We start from the raw sequence: 18829 nt of genomic DNA, 5'->3' as shown, positions 1-18829 counted from the left end.
CCGCGATGGCCCCGCAGTACATGATCGAGTGTGTATCATCTAGATCTTTACTAGTCCGCATATATGGATCTAGTAAAGCATTTAAGGCTCCTATTAGCGCTAGATTGCGTCTATTCATGGGCAGACGTGGTAATCGTGGCCTAGGATTGCTTGTGGAGCGATACTGCGTAATCGCCTCTTCCAAAGACCTCCTCAGTTGCTCATTGGCAGGCTCACTCTCGCTCTGACTCGCGAAGTCCCCGCCGTCGTTACCGGAATCAACCCGCGGCGCCTCCGGTGCCAGGTCGGGTTCGGGCACCGGGTCCGGCGACATGGCGGGCAAATCCCGCCCCGAGGCAGGGTCCGCGCGAGTAGCGAGAGCCTCCTGGCGGAGCCGATCAAGTGTGGCGTCATCCAACCGCTTTGACCGCTGAATGACGCGCACCTGATCCGATAGCCGCTGCCCCGATACGGTGGTGGATGGCTCGAGTGCCTGAAACAGAGGCAGCATTCTCGAACGGTACGCGGATAGCCGGGTTCCCCCCTCTGTGGCCCCGTAATAGGCGCGCATGACATTCTCGTTTATTTCTCGAGTCCATGTCATGCGACGCACTACACCACCGGCAGCGGGAGCCGTGGGCGGGGCAGGATGTCCCGCAGGCCCCAAGCGTGCCGGCAGCGGTGGCCGCCCTCGTCGCGCAGGTGGTGGCGGCGGCGGCGGCGGCGGTCCGCTCTCGTCGCTGGACCCGTCGGTGTCGGGCGCCGTGGCGAACTCGTCGCCCGACGACGATGCGGACGGGGAGCTGGACGAGGCGGGCGGGGATGGTGGGCGTGCGTTTCTTTGTGCCGCTTTGGTGCGTGACCTCGTTAACATTTTCACAAATTTCACAATGCACTTATCGCCGTTTGACAGTTCATGCTGATATCCGTGTATTTAGATAGTATAGTAATTCCTTGGATGTTCTTCATTGTAGATGATTTTAATGTAGCGTAAGAAATACACAAAAACTGAACCACAAAAACCAAGAACGGCGATAAAAATACTATAAAAATAAATAAAATTGTGAAAATTTATCCAAAGACACGTCCGTCAGTGTCAGCGGTTTTTATTATTATTGTTATTATTATTTGTATGTCTTACCATATCTCGGGACCATGGGGTCCCGGACTTTTGGGAGGCATGTGTGGGGCCGAAGCCAACAGCACAGAGGCCCTTTTAGACACTTTAATCTAAAGGCAAGGGATACACCTGGCGGATACCATCCCCGAGCGCACAATATGATACATCCGGAGATGGTCCCCGCCAGGTGTAAAGACTATTTCAGTGCAGCACTTTTGTGTTGCGATGGGAACTAAGGTCATAGGCTATTGTTGTGCAAGTTGGATGGACTGGATAATGGTCTATGGGGGAGACTATCGGACACCTGCCATGACAACTAGTCTCAAGATTGTAAAAGACAGGCGGTGACTCGCCAACTCATTGAGTGGGCCCTGCAAAACGGCCGCACGCATGGTGCGACAACAGAGCAACACTTGAAGAGTGGCTGAAAGGTTGTCGAGAGGTGAGACTGCGGTAGCCAGATCCCGGTGATCCGTTCAGCAGGCCGCCGGCGTTATGACATTTTACACTTCCAACCTGGAGCATAGGTCCCGCTCTTGCGAATCCACTCTGGCCGGCCGGTTAAGGCAAGCGCAGAGGCGAGGGCTAGATGGAAGTGCCCTCTGGAATAGGGGTCCGCGGTGTCGCCACTCACCGTCAGCTCGCCACAAGCTGCCCCCGCGGGCTTATTATTATTATTATTATTGTTGATGAAATTAATATTGTATTTTTTTGGACATTGGATTTTTCCTAGAAATATTCTAGACATGTATTTTTATATATACATATACCTAATTATATATTTTTTGTTTAACGATTATTTTTATATGAAATTGTATATTATAGACTCAATATTATTATGAACAATAATTTACAACAATAAATTGCTCTGATAATTAGGTTAGATTAAGATCATAATATATATGTAATGAACTATTCATAAGAGCTTGTAACTAGGCCTACATGAATAAAGATATTTTGAATTGAATTGAAATTGAAAAAGACCAGCTGTCAAAATGTCAACTTGCCAATTTTACAACTCGCTAAATACGCGTGTGACTTCTATATTAGGTCCCCTCCTAAAAGTGTTCCCACGTAATATCTCGTAAGGCTTGTCACGAATTTACATACGACACGCATAATGTCCACGGCTCTAAATTATAACTTCCTACTCATATTAATTAGGTAATATTATCATTCTATCAAAGGAATTTTAATAGAAATAGATCCATAATTAGAATAATAAGGAATATTTAAAATCACGCTAATCAACACAAAGAAAAGTGAAAGAATCACGAATGTTGTGCAAATATAGTTGTTCAATCTTTTTATGGGGCTCCGTCCAAATTAAGAATACTCGTACATAAACCATTTTGGTTTTACGACAGTGTCATTGGTTCATATTAGGATGGCAATAAAAACAACAATCGAAAGTGCTCATGCATATATTACATATGTAAAACCAACATTATAGGTACATATATGCGTTCTTGAGGCCTACCACAAACATAAAAATGCATAAATGTTGTCTGCCTCTCCGTTCGCCTTGATAAGAATGGCAAATAATAATGAAATGCCACGAAAATCTGTGTGTAAATAAAAAAGTACTCACAAATCTCTTCTTCCTAAGTTGAAGTTTTTAAAAATCAGATTTAATTTATAATTTACGTAGTTAATAGTTGTCGACAGAACGGCACGGAACTAAAAAAACAAAATTGTCAGAAGATGCAAGTATAATCTTCTGTGAAATGTAGGTAAGTTGGTACTAATTTAAATAGAAATGTAACTTAAATTGCAAATCTTTTTATTATATAATAATGAAAAGATAGCTCTCTTAATTTACTTTTCTTTCAACTATTAAGTACCAATAGTTTTCTCTCATTGAAACCGAGAGTGCGTGAGATTCCGTAAGTGTATCGATCGATCGACATACCGACACATTACGTGCATTTTATTGATCCGGCGCGATCCGGCCCGGCACGATCGTTAGCCCCCGGATATGAAGATTCCCATGCCGGTAAAGATAAACAAACTTTTAACTTTGATCAACATAAAGATACTTTAATTGAAAGAGATAACTGACGCTGACAATGATTTTATGACTTTGAATTTCCTTCATGTATGCTTCAAACCTATCTAAATACCTTCGTGTCCTATGTAGGTGATCGTGCGAGGATACATTATTTTTAGAGGACTATTGATTACGACTATTTTCTGAGTAATACAAGAAATTCAGTTCATCTAAGAATGCAAAATCATAACAGTCGTGAAATACTAATAACAATAAGGTTTAGTCAGATCAGACCAGAGTGCAGAGGTATGCCTTTCTTGCATCTAAATGGTAAACATTTTAGTGCTAATGTTTAGAGTAACCTTCAAAACAGTGCTAAAAATACACACTGTTTCCTTCCATTTCTCATTATTTACTGCATCTATTCACAAAACACGATTATTAAAAGCAAAACACAAGTTGGAAACACAAATCAAACGCCAATCGCAAACACGACAAATAGACGCGTGCGGCGGCAAAACACTAGTGCATTACTGAACATTTATGTCCAATACGTCCAATCTCCATACCAGGCTCATATTAGTACGCCTAGTTGGTTTTCGTGATGTTTTGACCACTGGAATGCAAGCTAAATGTAATAACAAACAGACTGCGCGTTAACTCTTTCATTGTGACTGACTTCATTCAAATTCCAACCATATTCAAAAGCTATAACATGAGAAATCGCAAAGCATGATCAATTTTGTCAAGTTTATTCGGCTGCTGTAAAAAAGAGCCTTACTGACAAGAAGTTAAATGTAAAATTGGAATGGTAAATAGAAATGCAAACTCATAGCACGCGTCCGTCAGAGTCGCACGCGCATGCGGGCGAATGCTCCGTCGATCTCGTAATGGATAGCGCGAGGGAACTAACTAAATGAAGATGCATTACGGAAAGAATGCAAATCGAAGACAGGACGATTGATGACCAAGTTTTGTTGAAATGAAAGCTGAAAATGTGATGACTTGGGTGTAATGTAAGTAGTCTTTAATACAGAACTAACATGCTAGACTATTAGAGAAGTTAATTGCTAATGATTATTTTGTATTTGTAAGCGACATGTACAAAATAATTATGTCAAGGCAAGTTACAAAAATAGCTGCAAACTCATAAAATGTTTCCAAACATTCACGAAATGTCGTCCTCAGTAATTAAAATATTTAAAAACCTGTAACGAAACGGTATTCGTCGTTCCCAGCTCAAAACCCTAGAATCCAGTTGAGCAACGTTTAAAAACATTTGAAACCCGAACGCCACATCCGTGTATTTATGGTCTGCATTTGCGCCGTCAGGTTGGCAGTGACGCGATATCTAAATTCGTGCTAATTAATCGGCTGAAGGAAGTAATAAACGATCGTGTGATGTGAACTTTATGTTACACAACATCCAAATACGTGCAGCAACGGTTAATTTTTATGAGCTGGTTACAGGTTTTATGCACTTGAATTTCTTCACGTGAACGAGTTTGTAAACAAGACATATCGACCAGTTCAGATCGGTGAACAAAAATAGTGATAAATTATTTTTAATTTATTAAATTTTTCACGTAAACATTGCACAATACAATTTTGATTAAAATTTGAGTTAGTAGGTAAAATAGTTTAATATGTAAATGACAATTAGAGAACATTTATAATATTTTTTACTCAAGATATGTTAACGGATACTTCGTGAACATCCATGGCAGGTACTATACTCTTCACACCTGTGACCAACACAATAGAACATAAAGCTAGATAAGCAACAGGCGTCAAACCTGACACCTCTAATCTCTGTCGCTACAAACGTGACGTTACGGCTAAACTTCTCTTACACTCATTATAAAGGACGTTATTTTATCGTAACACTTAGATAAAGGCTCTAACAACATTACAGTTTACTAAGCCGATTTAGTTTACAGATAGGAAACTGACCTAGTGACAAAAAGCCCTTTGGAAAGGCTTACAAGATAATTAAGTTTATCGGTAAGTAGGCAGTCAATCTGTCGTTTTACTGTTATTGCTCTTTTAGTTGTATTGGGATCGACTTATCTAATTTAGTTGATAAAAAAGTCGTTAAAACCGAGGTTAATTTCTTCTGCCTCTAAATTAGACAAGTTTTGTCTAGACATAGCGGTTAATCTAGTAATGTGTCTAATCTTAGTATGTTATTTTAAACAGGTACGTTTACTAATATTGAATCTTTTAGATCTGAGGTATGTCTAAATTCTAAAACTTCAACACTTTTTAAAAGTTAAACACTGGCAAAAAACCTAGCATCTATTTTTACACCTCCACGTGTCTATGGAGAGCGCATATCCTTGAGTGTCGCCAGGCGGATAGCACGCGGGATGATTTGTATGCGGCCGGCGTCCGACGCATCCGCGCTGGAAAGTGTGAAGCCGATATCCGGACTCCCGAACACTGGCTGACGACAATTTGAAATAAAAGTTCGAATTTGGCATTTTGTTTTTGTGTTTTTCATTCTAATCGTGCTACGCAGCACTGGCTACAAGCTGTTGCGAAAATATACAGTTAAGTCTAAGAAGAGGCCAACTGTGTGAAAAATAAAATTGTGGAAATAATATAAAACATGTGACTTTGTAAATATAGTAATAACTAATAACAAATCTTGTTACTAAAAAAAGGCGCAAAATTCAAATTATCTATGGTATCTTTAACATTTTTATATTTCGATGGTTCCACTCTTCGTAAATGTCATTTTATTTAACAAATTGAGTAGACTCTTCAGACTAATTTCATTTTATTTTACTTATTCATTTGATATTCAATTAATCGGCAGAAATACAATCGTATTTGCAAATTGTTAACGCAACTTAAAGTGGATAGATTATAGAAACACGAAATTGATAAATTTAACAATAGGCAAGTTAGCCACGCATTATTTCAGTGCTGGCTTGAAATATTTGCATTACTTTACATTACAAATTATTGACTCATGCCGTAACTGAGGATTTATTTTGGCAACAATGTTTTTCGTACCCTACCAGAACAAAATAGTGAAAATATAATTATAAAAATATAGTTAAGTACATTACATTTTAAAAAATCAGATTATTACTCTAAATTAAAATTAAGAAAGCTGTGTTTGAAATGATCTTCATAACATTTTACATATAATTTTTATCTATACATATGTTAATAAAGCGTAGGATGTTATTAGATTACCCTTACAAGAGCCATTAATCGAATTTGGTAATTATATGATAGATCGATTGTTTAATACTCTTGTCTGAAATATTCCTCATGGAAGTGATCTTTTCTTATTTTCAGTCATTGATCTCATTATCAGACCAACATAGCAACATTAGCAATCTAATATTTCTTGCCTAGTCTACACAATACATGCAACAGCTTGACTGACAATATAAATCAGCAGTCAGTATAAATTAACTCAATAATTACACAATTAACTTAAAATTAAACCTTCCCCTTAAATACTACAACTAACACAATATAAGTAAATATAGAAAACCTCCCTCAGATCCCCAGGACTGACAAATTGACAATGTATGTATGTTGTATAAAAACCCATCATTTTGTTTAGAGAGCTTTCAAAATGTAAACAGACACGGATGGGCGTGACGCTATCGCTTGTCCTTATCTGTACTAGGAAGGCAAGAGACTAACCAGCTCTACCTGACCTAGCCAACGACACAATCGCTTACGGTTCGTAAGCAACCTCTCCCTATCGCTCTCTGCCAGCCTAGACGAAATGGAAATCGTTGAGGCTAGACATCGCCTGAAACACAGGGTATCCTAGTTCGGGCAAATATAAACCATCATTATTTTAAGTATTTGTTGGATGTAATGTAAATATGCTGTACAAAACTTATTGTTCCAAACTCTTTGCAGAATTGAAATATGTAGTATAGATTTTTCCTGTCAATTTGGCATATATGTTTTTTGTTTAGTTATAAATTGTCATTGATTGTGTTTGGTTTTGTAATCTCATAATATTTATTAAATATACATTTAAAAGGTAAACAGCAGTTATCATTCGTAATTAGTTCCATACAGTCCATCTCCGTCTTTTTCATTGGTCCTTCGTTCCAGGCGGGAGCGCGAGCGCGAGGAGGCGCTCGCCGCGCGGGAGCGCGAACGAGAACTTCAACTTGCTGAGCTGCAACGGCAGGTCGAAGAGTGTGAGCTGCAAGCTGAACTCCAAGCTATTGATGCCGAGGCAGGGAGTAGCTGCGCAGGTCGTAGCCATTCAGATCAGGTGAGCGTGAATAGAACAAAAAAATGGGTTGAAAACCATCCATTCAATGACAATTGTGGTGATAGGGACATGGACATTCCGTTCAATGACAATTGTGGTGATAGGGACATCCCTGCAGTAGGATGCGAACCTCTCTCAGGTCCATCTCCCGGCCATACGGTACCACCACCGATGGCCACTCGGGTACCTGCATTCCCTATGAACCTCCTTAATCGTCAATCGGAACCGGCAGTAGGATGCGAACCTCTTTTAGGTCCATCTCCCGGCCATACGGTACCATCACCGATGGCCACTCGGGTATCTGCATTCCCTATTAACCCCCTTCATCGTCAATCAGAACCGGTAAATGCCACCAAAGCGTCCGAGGCGGCCGGCTATATGCCCCCGCTCTTCCCCACGGAGCTTGGCCAACCTGTTCTCCTGCAAGCGGTAGCCGACACCGCGGCCGCAGCGAAGGCTCTCGCTTCAGCTTCCAGTGTAAAGAAACTGGAATTACCTCAATTTTTTGGTAACACGCTGCAATGGTTACAATTCAAACGTATATATAACGTAACTAAAAATAACTTTTCTCCTCTAGACAACATAAATCGGCTCCACAATGCGCTCCGCGGCCCCGCCCGGGACGCCGTCGCGGCGCTGCTGATGTCCACGGAGGACCCGGAGGAGGTGATGCGCGCTCTCGAGGACAACTTCGCCCGCCCCGAGCTCATCGTCTACAAAGAGGTCAATTCTTTAAAAACCTTCCTCGCCTGGGAAACGACTTGAAAGAACTAGGAGTACTGTCGAATAAGGTACGCAATTCTATTTCTACAATCAAGTTATTAAACCATTTAGAGTACTTGTACTCTCCTGAGCTATATCACGCCGTTTTAGGGAAACTAAACCCTACAATGAAAATTCGGTGGACAGACTTTGCCACGCTTGATGCCACAGGGCGTCCTAAGCTCGAAATATTGTCTGATTTTTTAAAACGCGAGTTCGATCAACATATTCGTTTCGGCTTGTCACCAGAGTTTATTGCTACACAACCGCAATATGTCGCTGAAAAAACACATAAGCGCGAAATCATTCACAATATTTTTACGCAATCAAAGTCGTCATCGAAAGTCAAACATATTAAAAAAGAAATATGCGCATTTTGTGATAATGATCACGATATAAAAGATTGTTCAAAATTCAATTCTTTATCTGTTGATGAACGATGGCAGTGGTTACGTGAAGCCAAAGTTTGCTATAGGTGTTTAAAGGCTAGTCCACACCAGTGGAATACGTGTCGGGTGAGGCCGTGCGGCGTTGACGGCTGCCCACTTCGTCACAACGCGCTTCTTCATAAACAATTGTCAGCGGCTCCACTAGTCAACGTTATTCACGCCCAGGAAACCAACAATAACCCCACGTCATCTCACCAACCTACCGACGAAAAGGTAATAGTGTCTACTACCTCTACCGGCACACAAAAGTCAAATGCAAAAGTAGCTCCCTGTTCCCGAGCTCACTTAAAGATCTTACCTGTCACTGTCACGGGGCCTGCCGGGTCCTGTAACGTCTACGCGTTCCTTGATGACGGTAGTACTGCTAGTCTCATAGATTCCAGCATTGCCACGCGTATAGGAGCGACTGGGCCAAAACAGACCATAACGGTAAACGGTGTGTGCCAACTCCAATGTGAGGCTACTATATCATACGTAGATTTTCAAATTAAAGGTAGGTACACAAATGAGACCTTTTCAGTGAGAAATGCTCGATGCGTGGATTCTTTAGGTTTGCGGACGCAGTCACTCAAACGTGAAGCGCTTGAATCCTTTTCACATTTGACTGACTTAGTCGACGTTCTAACATACGAAAGCGCTACACCGACTGTTTTAATAGGCGCCGAACATTGGTACTTATCAATCGCTCGTGCTGTTTGTGTCGGCGGTATTAACGAGCCAGCCGCCTGTTTAACAGCACTAGGATGGACTTTGTACGGCGTTGTCTCTAGTAAGACCAAGTTAGTTGAATTTATTAATTACACACACACAGAAATAAATAATGATGAAAACTTGGAGTCTCTAATCAAAGAACAATACAAACTAGACTCTATAGGAATCACAAAAACGGAAACATTGCATAGCAAACTAGACCAGCGCGCAGTCGACATTTTGGAAGCAACTGCCATACGACTGCCCACTGGTCGATTTGAAGTAGGCATGCCTTGGCGTGACGGTATACAGCGTGTTCCTGATAGTTACCCACAGGCGATGTCACGTTTTTTAAGTTTGGAGCGGCGCATGTGCAAAGAGCTCGATTTTGCTAAGTCATATAATACATTTATTAACAATATGATAACAAAAGGTTACGCCGAGGAATGTACACCAGAGACCTACTACGCGCAGTACAATAACAAATCTGACAACATTCGCCTCTACCTTCCTCATTTCGGTGTTTACCACCCTCAAAAACAAAAGGTTCGTGTAGTCCATGACGCAGCAGCCAAGAATGAAGGAGTCAGCCTGAACTCCTTATTGCTATCAGGTCCTGATCTTCTTCAACCTCTGCTGAAAGTCCTGTTTCGCTTTAGGGAATGTCGTGTGGGAATAACCGCAGATATTAAAGAGATGTTTCCCCAAGTGCGAGTAAGAGAGCAAGATAGGGACGCTCTTCGATTTCTGTGGAGACCCGATAAAACGATCGCTATTAAGGAGTACAGAATGACGTCTGTCATCTTCGGCGCCTGCTGTAGCCCCTTTATCGCGCAATTTATAAAAAACAAAAACGCTCTTGAACATGCCGATTTATACCCGCTAGCTGTGGACGCCATTTTGTTCAACCACTACATGGATGACTATATTGACTCTCAAGATGGCGTCGACGAAGCGGCTCAGTTAGCGGCAGACATTGTTACCGTGCACAATGCTGCTTGTTTCGAGATGCGAGGATGGATTTCTAACGCGCCAGAGGCCCTAAAACTTGTCCCCGAGGACCTTAGAGCCACTCAGCCGTTAGAAATCGATCTTGGGGAATCCGCCAACAGCATCCGAGCCCTAGGCATAGCATGGAACCCTACTTTAGACATGTTAGGTTTTCGCACAGGTTTACTTGAAACCGTTCCTAGTTCACTAACAAAACGAAAAGTTCTGTCACATGTCATGCGCCTGTACGACCCATTGGGTCTTTTAGGTCCTATAGTTATAAAGGGACGAATTTTGTTCCAACAGACTTGGAGATCTAACATTGATTGGGACACCGAACTCCCACAGACCGAATCATCTAAGTGGTTTGAATGGTTCCAAGAACTTTTAAAAGTTTCTTCGTTGAAGATCCCGCGTTGGTATTCAAAAATAAAAGGCTCGGAACCTTCATATCGAGAACTGCATGTTTTTGCGGATGCGAGTGAGCTTGCCTACGCCTGTGTCGCATATTGGCGCTTAGTGTACCCTGACGGCAGCATCGAGCTCATTCTCATCGCAAGTAAAACGAGGGTCTCCCCACTTAAACCTATATCTATCCCGCGATTGGAGTTACAAGCCGCTTTGATAGCTTCTCGATTAGCACTCGTTATCAAGGACAGCCATCGTAAAAAACCTACACGTACATATTTTTGGACCGATTCGATGACTGTCCTCCAATGGTTGCGTAGTGATGCACGAGCGTTTAAGCCTTTTGTTGCCCACCGCCTAGGTGAAATATTAGAAAATTCTGCTGTCAAAGACTGGCACTGGGTACCGACAGACTTAAATGTGGCTGATGACGCAACTAGACTTCGTCCAATTGATCTAACCCTTTCACATCGGTGGTTTTTTGGCCCATCATTTCTTTTAAAGTCCCCCGAGGACTGGCCCACAGAGCCACTTAATGTCACATCAAACCTCGAAGAACTTAAATGCCAACCAATTGAGTCGGTGGCGGTAACTTCAGTTAATGGCGTTTTGCCAAATCCGGTCACAGCAAATCTAGAATATTTTAATGACTGGCTCCGGTTATTACGTGCCACAGCCCGGGTACATCAAGCTGTGGCAATTTTCGGCAACATTTTGGCCTCAATTAGAAATTCTAAAGTAAAAAATGGAGCGGTTCCTTCTCGCTCGCGTTGTTCATCAACGTCCACCACTCACACACCTTTGAACGCAGACCTAATAAAAGCCGCTGAAAGGCATATTTTGCAACGGATTCAACTGGATAGCTTTTCCGAAGAGTTCCACTGTATTATCAACTCAAAACCGATTCCTTCAAATAGCCGTCTCACCAAACTATCACCCTCTCTGGGAGAAGATAATTTAATTCACTTGGCTGGAAGGATAAAAGCGGTAGAAGATATTGACCCAGAAACACGATCTCCTATATTACTAGATGGTCGTCACCCGATCGCACGGTTGTTAGTACAATTATATCACAGACGAGCAGGGCACGCCAACAATGAATACGTCATTAATGACATAAGACAAAGATTCTGGCTTCTGAGGCTTCGAGATACAGTCAGATCAGTCGCTCATAAATGCTTGTTTTGCAAGATTCGCAAATCGAAGCCTATGAACCCCGCCACTGGAGACCTGCCACCTCAAAGGCTCGCACACCACCAGAGGGCATTCACCTTTACCGGCTTAGATTATTTCGGCCCTGTCAATGTCACAGTGGGTCGCCGCCATGAAAAACGTTATGTAGCCCTTTATACATGTCTCACAACACGGGCATTACACCTGGAATTGGTACACAGCCTTTCATCTGACTCTGCCATAATGAGCTTGAGGCGTTTTATTGCCCGAAGAGGTATCCCTAATACAATTTACTCAGACAACGGGACCGCCTTCGTTGGAGCAGACCGCATCCTACGCCAATTCTACTCAGATGGTATGAAAGAAGAAGCAGCGACTAGAGGAATCAGGTGGAGTTTTATCCCCGCAGCTGCACCTTCGTTTGGAGGATGCTGGGAGCGTTTGGTAAGAACAGTAAAAGTGGCGCTGAAAGCAACGCTTAACGAAAGGTTCCCTAAAGAGGAGACATTGATGACGTTACTAATGGAAGCCGAAGCGATTGCAAATTCTCGCCCACTAACACATGTGTCTACAGACCCAGAGGATCCTACGGCCCTTACGCCTTTCCACTTCCTGATTGGAAGCCCTTCTAATCAAACACTGCCATCTGCCTTAGAAGACCGTGACCTTTTCGGACGCTTGGAGTGGAAAAAGGCAATCAGGTTATCAGACCACTTTTGGAAGCGCTGGGTGCGTCCCAGGTAGCAAACTGACGTCAGCGACGCACAGGCGACGTCACTTATAGGTCATAATAAGGTCGGTCATTTATTCGTCGAGAGAGGACGTTTTAATGACGTCTATTTGGGGTCAATATCAGGACGTACCTTTTAGTCACAAAATTGACGTTTCAATGACGTCTATTTACGGTCACTATTAGGACGTACCTTTTTGGTCACAAATACGACGTTTTACTGACGTCTGTTTGGGGTCATTATCAGGACGTACCTTTTTGGTCACAAAAACGACGTTCTACTGACGTCTAATTAAGGTCACTATTAGGACGTTCCATTTTAGTCACAAAGTTGACGTCCTACTGACGTCTAATTGGGGTCACTATCAGTACGTACCTTTTTGGTCACAAATACGACGTTTTACTGACGTCTCATTGGGGTCACTATCAGGACGTACCTTTTTGGTCACTAATACGACGTTCTACTGACGTCTAATTGGGGTCACTATCAGGACGTACCTTTTTGGTCACAAATATGACGTTTTACTGACGTCTCTTTGGGGTCACTATCAGGACGTGCCTTTTTGGTCACAAATACGACGTTCTACTGACGTGTAATTGGGGTAACTATCAGGACGTACCTTTTTGGTCACAAATACGACGTTCTACTGACGTCTAATTGGGGTCACTATCAGGACGTACCTTTTTGGTCACAAATACGACGTTCTACTGACGTCTAATTGGGGTCACTATCAGGACGTACCTTTTTGGTCACAAATACGACGTTTTACTGACGTCTCTTTGGGGTCACTATTAGGACGTACCTTTTTTGGTCCCAAATACGACGTTTTACTGACGTCTCTTTGGGGTCACTATTAGGACGTACCTTTTTGGTCACAAATACGACGTTTTACTGACGTCTATATGGGGTAACTATCAGGACGTAACTTTTTGGTCACAAATACGACGTTCTACTGACGTCTAATTGGGGTCACTATCAGGACGTACCTTTTTGGTCACAAATACTACGTTTTACTGACGTCTCATTGGGGTCACTATCAGGACGTACCTTTTTGGTCACTAATACGACGTTCTACTGACGTCTCATTGGGGTCACTATCAGGACGTACCTTTTTGGTCACAAATATGACGTTTTACTGACGTCTCTTTGAGGTCACTATCAGGACGTGCCTTTTTGGTCACAAATACGACGTTCTACTGACGTGTAATTGGGGTCACTATCAGGACGTACCTTTTTGGTCACAAATACGACGTTTCACTGACGTCTCTTTGGGGTCACTCTCAGGGCGTACCTTTTTGGTCACAAATATGACGTTTTACTAACGTCTTTGAGGTCACTATCAGGACGTGCCTTTTTGGTCACAAATACGACGTTTCACTGACGTCTATTTGCGGTCACTATCAGGACGTACCATTTTAGTCACAAAGTTGACGTTTCACTAACGTCTAATTGGGGTCACTATCAGGACGTACCTGTTTGGTTAGAAACATGGCGTTTCGCTAACGTCTATTTTGGGTCACTACCAGGACGTACCTTTTTGGTCACAAAAACGACGTTTTACTGTCGTCTTTTTGGGGTCACTATCAGGATGTACCGTTTTAGTCACAGAACCGAGAGAAAAGAGAAGAGAGATTTGGGGCGGCGGTTAAAAATGGACGTTTCACTGACGTCTATTTGGGGTTGCAAATCGACACTATTAACGGTTGCAAACCAGCAATTGAGTGGATAAGCATCCTTTAATATTTTAGGGTGTTAGTACTAGTGTAAGTCAAACATAGTATTATTAGTCCAAGGATATAAAAATTTCATCCCTTAGAAAACCGAGCGTAGCGAGGTCTGTTACAAAAAACAAAATATTTTTTTTTTATTGGATCATCTGATTTTGACAAAAAGTATGTCAGTTGAAAGAGATTCATTGATGTAACGCATCGATCTAAACTACCGGAAGTTTAAATCGATGATGTAACGTAAAAAAATAGAAGAAAAAATCTCACAAAAAAAGAAAAAAATTAAAAAAAATATATAAACAAAATAAGCCAAATTTGGCAACTTGTATCTTAAAAACTACTGATCCGATTTCGATTCGGTTTTTTGTTTATAATCATGAATTTATTTGTCTTTAATATTAAAAACTTACTTCTCGACATTGTACATTATTTCTACCGTTATTTGCAGTTATTCAGTGTGATACGAAAATATAAAATAAAACTATGGAAACGCATTAAATCGCGTATAATGAATTTAGAATACATCCCGACGTTTCGAACTCTTTACAGCGTTCGTGGTCAACGGGTGACTGAAGAAAAATTACAATGTGCAAAAGATCAAATATTACAATGTGCAAAAGAAGAAATATTAACGAACCATGACCACAAATAATATAGATTTCTAAGGCAGGTTCACACACTATTAATATTTTAGTTATACAATAATCAAAAAATTACTATTACTATGTTAAAAAATAATTAACCAATTAATCTACACAAAATTGACAAAGAACAAACTGCAAATGTCCAACACCATACAACACAAACGCCTCACAGCCTTCGTCGTTGTTCCATTATCAGATGTACTACTGGATCCCAAGCCGGTGGTAAAGTAAAGCCATCTTCTCTATTAAAGTTTGGATATTTCTGGGTATATATCGCTTCTCCTTAGCAAGAACCAGAGGCTTGTCAAACTTTATAGCATGATTTACTTTATCCATGACATGTTCAGAGACTGCAGACCTTTGCCGACGGTGCTTGACATCCGCTATGTATTCCTTCACCCGTGTGGAAATACTTCGTTTCGTTTGTCCCACATATGACAGGCCGCACTCACAGTCTAGCCTGTACACTCCCGCATTTTATAGAGGAGTTTGACATTTCACAGGCCTCAGGAATTGGGACATCTTCTTCATAGGCTTGAAATAAATTTTAATAGAAGCCCGTTTCAATCTTGAAACGGGCTTCTATTAAAATTTATCACACACATCACACATGTTCACATCTGTGGCTGATCCTATCCATGACCCCTCTAACAAAAGGCAGAATAGCAGGCCGGCGCTCGTCTGCAGGGATCTTCAAGCGGGCCTTCTGCTTGACACGCTGTATCTTGAGCTCGTTCGCCAACAGCGCCTGCCTGGCATGTCGAAGCTCCGCGGCCAAATGCTGGTCGTCACATATCCTTTGGGCTCTCTGAAACAAAGATTTGCCCACAGTAGCTAGTTGACTGGGATGGTGGTGGGATTTGCCATTTAAGTACCTAACAGTATGAGTAGGTTTTCTATACACAGTGCGACCTAAGCTATTATCAGGATTCCTCAAAATGAGAACATCCAAGAAGGGAAGAGAACAGTCTTTTTCCAACTCCATAGTAAATTGTATTTTACTATGGATAGAATTTAAATGGTCTTAAAAAGTTGAAACATTACTTTTAGGAAGTATAATAAAAGTGTCATCTACGTATCTTTTAAATATCTTCGGCTGGACGGCAGCCAATGAGAGCGCTCTCTCCTTGAAATCCTCCATGAAGATGTCGGCGACTACTGGAGACACCGGAGACCCCATTGCCACGCCGTCCACTTGAAGGTAGAATTCACCGTTCCATAGCAAGTAGCCCGATGTGAGGCAATGTTCCAACAACTTGGCGTAGTTCTCAGACATGTTCTGCTCTCTCAACCTCTTCTTGACAATTTCAATGCAGTCTTTTACCGGTAGATTCGTAAATAGCGACTGAACATCAAAACTGACCATAATTTCATCTTCAGTTAATGTGAGATCTCTAATTTCACTGATGAAATGGTAAGAATCCTTTGTATGAGTGCTGGTGCCACCTCGCAATGGTGAAAGGACTCCCGCTAGGTGCTGAGCTAATTTATACGTGGGAGCATCGATCTGAATCACTATTGGACGTAGCGGAGCATTCGGATTGTGTATTTTTGGCAACCCATACAACTTCGGAGGCACCGGGCAATCAGGAACTAAACTTGCAACATTCAGATTGAGGCTGTCCGAGTACTCACTAATTAGATCCTTATTGTCCCGGATCTGTAAGTTCACATTTTTGACACATTTGTTTTAAATATGTCGCGATGTGGCTAAGATGTATCGTTTATCTCACGGAAGTATAACTAAGTTTATCTGATAAATTGACAACGGATCGATTTGACACTGACAGCTACGTTCCGTTTACGCTCTGAGGCAATCCGTCATCGCTGCGTTTCGTTCTCGATTTTAACTTGTCAAACTTGGTAACTTGTCTCTGCTTGCATTGTTCGAATCACAGGTGCAGATTTGAGGAGTTATTCCGTTCTAATCATCATCAGATTAAGTTCCAGTGCACCAAATGTCACTGTTCTGAAAGTAAACGCATTTGAGGAGTTCCGTTGTTGCAAATCAGCAATTGAGTGAATGCATCCTTTATTTTAGGGTGCTAGTACTATAGTGTAAGTCAAACATAGTATTATTCTCTCTGTCTAAATTTGAAATGAGACACACCTTTGACAAACTATAATAGTTATCCTATACTAATAATTCACTACCATAGTGAATGCTAATGGCAAATGCTATACTAAAACTCTATAAAAATAGATGGTCAAGCAAAAATCTTGTCGCGAAGGGATAATTATTATCCTCTGGCACAGACAGACATCAGCTGAGCCACTTACCTTTTCAATGTTCTTTTATAATGTACCTGTGTTCAAACATTTGAATAAACGTCTTTATTATTATTTGTTTCTCCGTTTTATAGTCAGGGGCCAAACGACCTCTTTTCCAAAAAGTCGTCGACATCTCTTCTTAATACCTAAAACAGGTATATATTATATGGATGTGTTCCTCGTGCTCTCCAGATTACGAATTGACCTGTTTTAGTTTAAGGAGGGGGGGACGGGTCGAGAAAAAGGGGAGAGAAAGATCGCCATCTTAGATCGATCGCCGACCATCATAGATAATATATGTATTCACATCTCGATTCCTATGGCACCAATCTGTTCGTGCGAGGTGTCATTTGAAAGCATATTAAATCTCCTTTAATTGTTTTTAAATCACCATACTCATAAAAGTAACGGTTTACGAAATATTTGAAAATAGGTGTTTGTCGTGTTTTTTTATCGAGCTGAATTGCACAAGTACTGGTAAAAAATGCTTCTAACTCAATATAGAATAACTTTACGGCAATTGATGTTATAATAAAATTTACGTGACTATTAATTCGCTTTCTATAAATATAAGTTTTATTGGTATATAATAATATATAAATAAATAATAATAAATAAATAAATATTATAGGACATTCTTACACAGATTGACTGAGGCCCACGGTAAGCTCAAGAAGGCTTGTGTTGTGGGTACTCAGACAACGATATATATAATATATAAATACTTATATACATAGAAAACATCCATGACTCAGGAACAAATATCTGTGCTCATCACACAAATAAATGCCCTTACCGGGATTCGAACCCGGGACCGCGGCGCAGCAGGCAGGGTCACTACCGACTGCGCCAGACCGTATATAACCATGTAATTACGAATTTGGTTTAGCAGGAGTCACTCCGCCCGGTCTCATGAATGGGCGCTGACCGTAGTAAAGTATTCAATATTTTTGAGGTCCTATTTTACGGATCCGTATGTGAGAGGTATCATTTGAAAGCAAATTTAACCTACTATAATTGTTTTTACACAACTATAGTCATAAAGGTAGCTGTTTACAAAATATTTGAAAATATGTGTTTTTTATCGAGCATGAATCGCAGAAGTACTGGTAAAAATGCTTCTAAGTCAATAAACAACAAAGTTACCACAATTGATGTTATTATAAAATATACGCGACTATTCATGCGCTTTCTATAAATATAAGTTTTATTGGTGTATGTAATTATATGACCAAGTAATTAAGAATTTGGTTTAGCAGGGGTCACTGCACCCTGTCACGATAATGGGTGCTGACTGACCGTCGCCAAATTTGCTACATTTCTCAGATCCTATTTTATTGATCAATTTGTGAGAGGTATCATTTGAAAGCATATTATGCGTACTATCACTATTTCTTAATATTGAGTTGGCACAAAAGTAATGACACACTCTACAAAACTCTATACATTTCCTTTCTTAAGTTAATTGTTTTCGATGATATTCTAGTATGTTGTAGAACATTCTAGATACTTCTAATGTGAGGGTACATAAAGCCGCCCTCGTGATTGGTTTAGTTAGATTGAAATAAAATGGACGAGCGACAAGTTCGAACACTTTACTTATACGAGTACTTGTTAGGCCACAGTGCGCGGGC

At 41.2% G+C, this 18829-nt stretch overlaps 1 protein-coding gene and 1 pseudogene across 1 annotated transcript in view; both read right to left on the bottom strand.

Annotated features, from left to right (window-relative positions):
* The window catches only part of LOC125226881, a 128161-nt gene that overhangs the window by 72622 nt on the left and 36710 nt on the right, over window positions 1–18829 (bottom strand). The window lies entirely within an intron of this gene.
* LOC125226880 lies at window positions 15133–17315 on the bottom strand (annotated as a pseudogene).

Source organism: Leguminivora glycinivorella, chromosome 6 (genome assembly GCF_023078275.1).
Source record: "Leguminivora glycinivorella isolate SPB_JAAS2020 chromosome 6, LegGlyc_1.1, whole genome shotgun sequence".
Classification (NCBI taxonomy): Eukaryota; Metazoa; Arthropoda; class Insecta; order Lepidoptera; family Tortricidae; genus Leguminivora; species Leguminivora glycinivorella.
The sequence above is the reverse complement of the archived record's forward strand: the minus strand, read 5'-3'. Positions and strand labels throughout refer to the sequence as shown.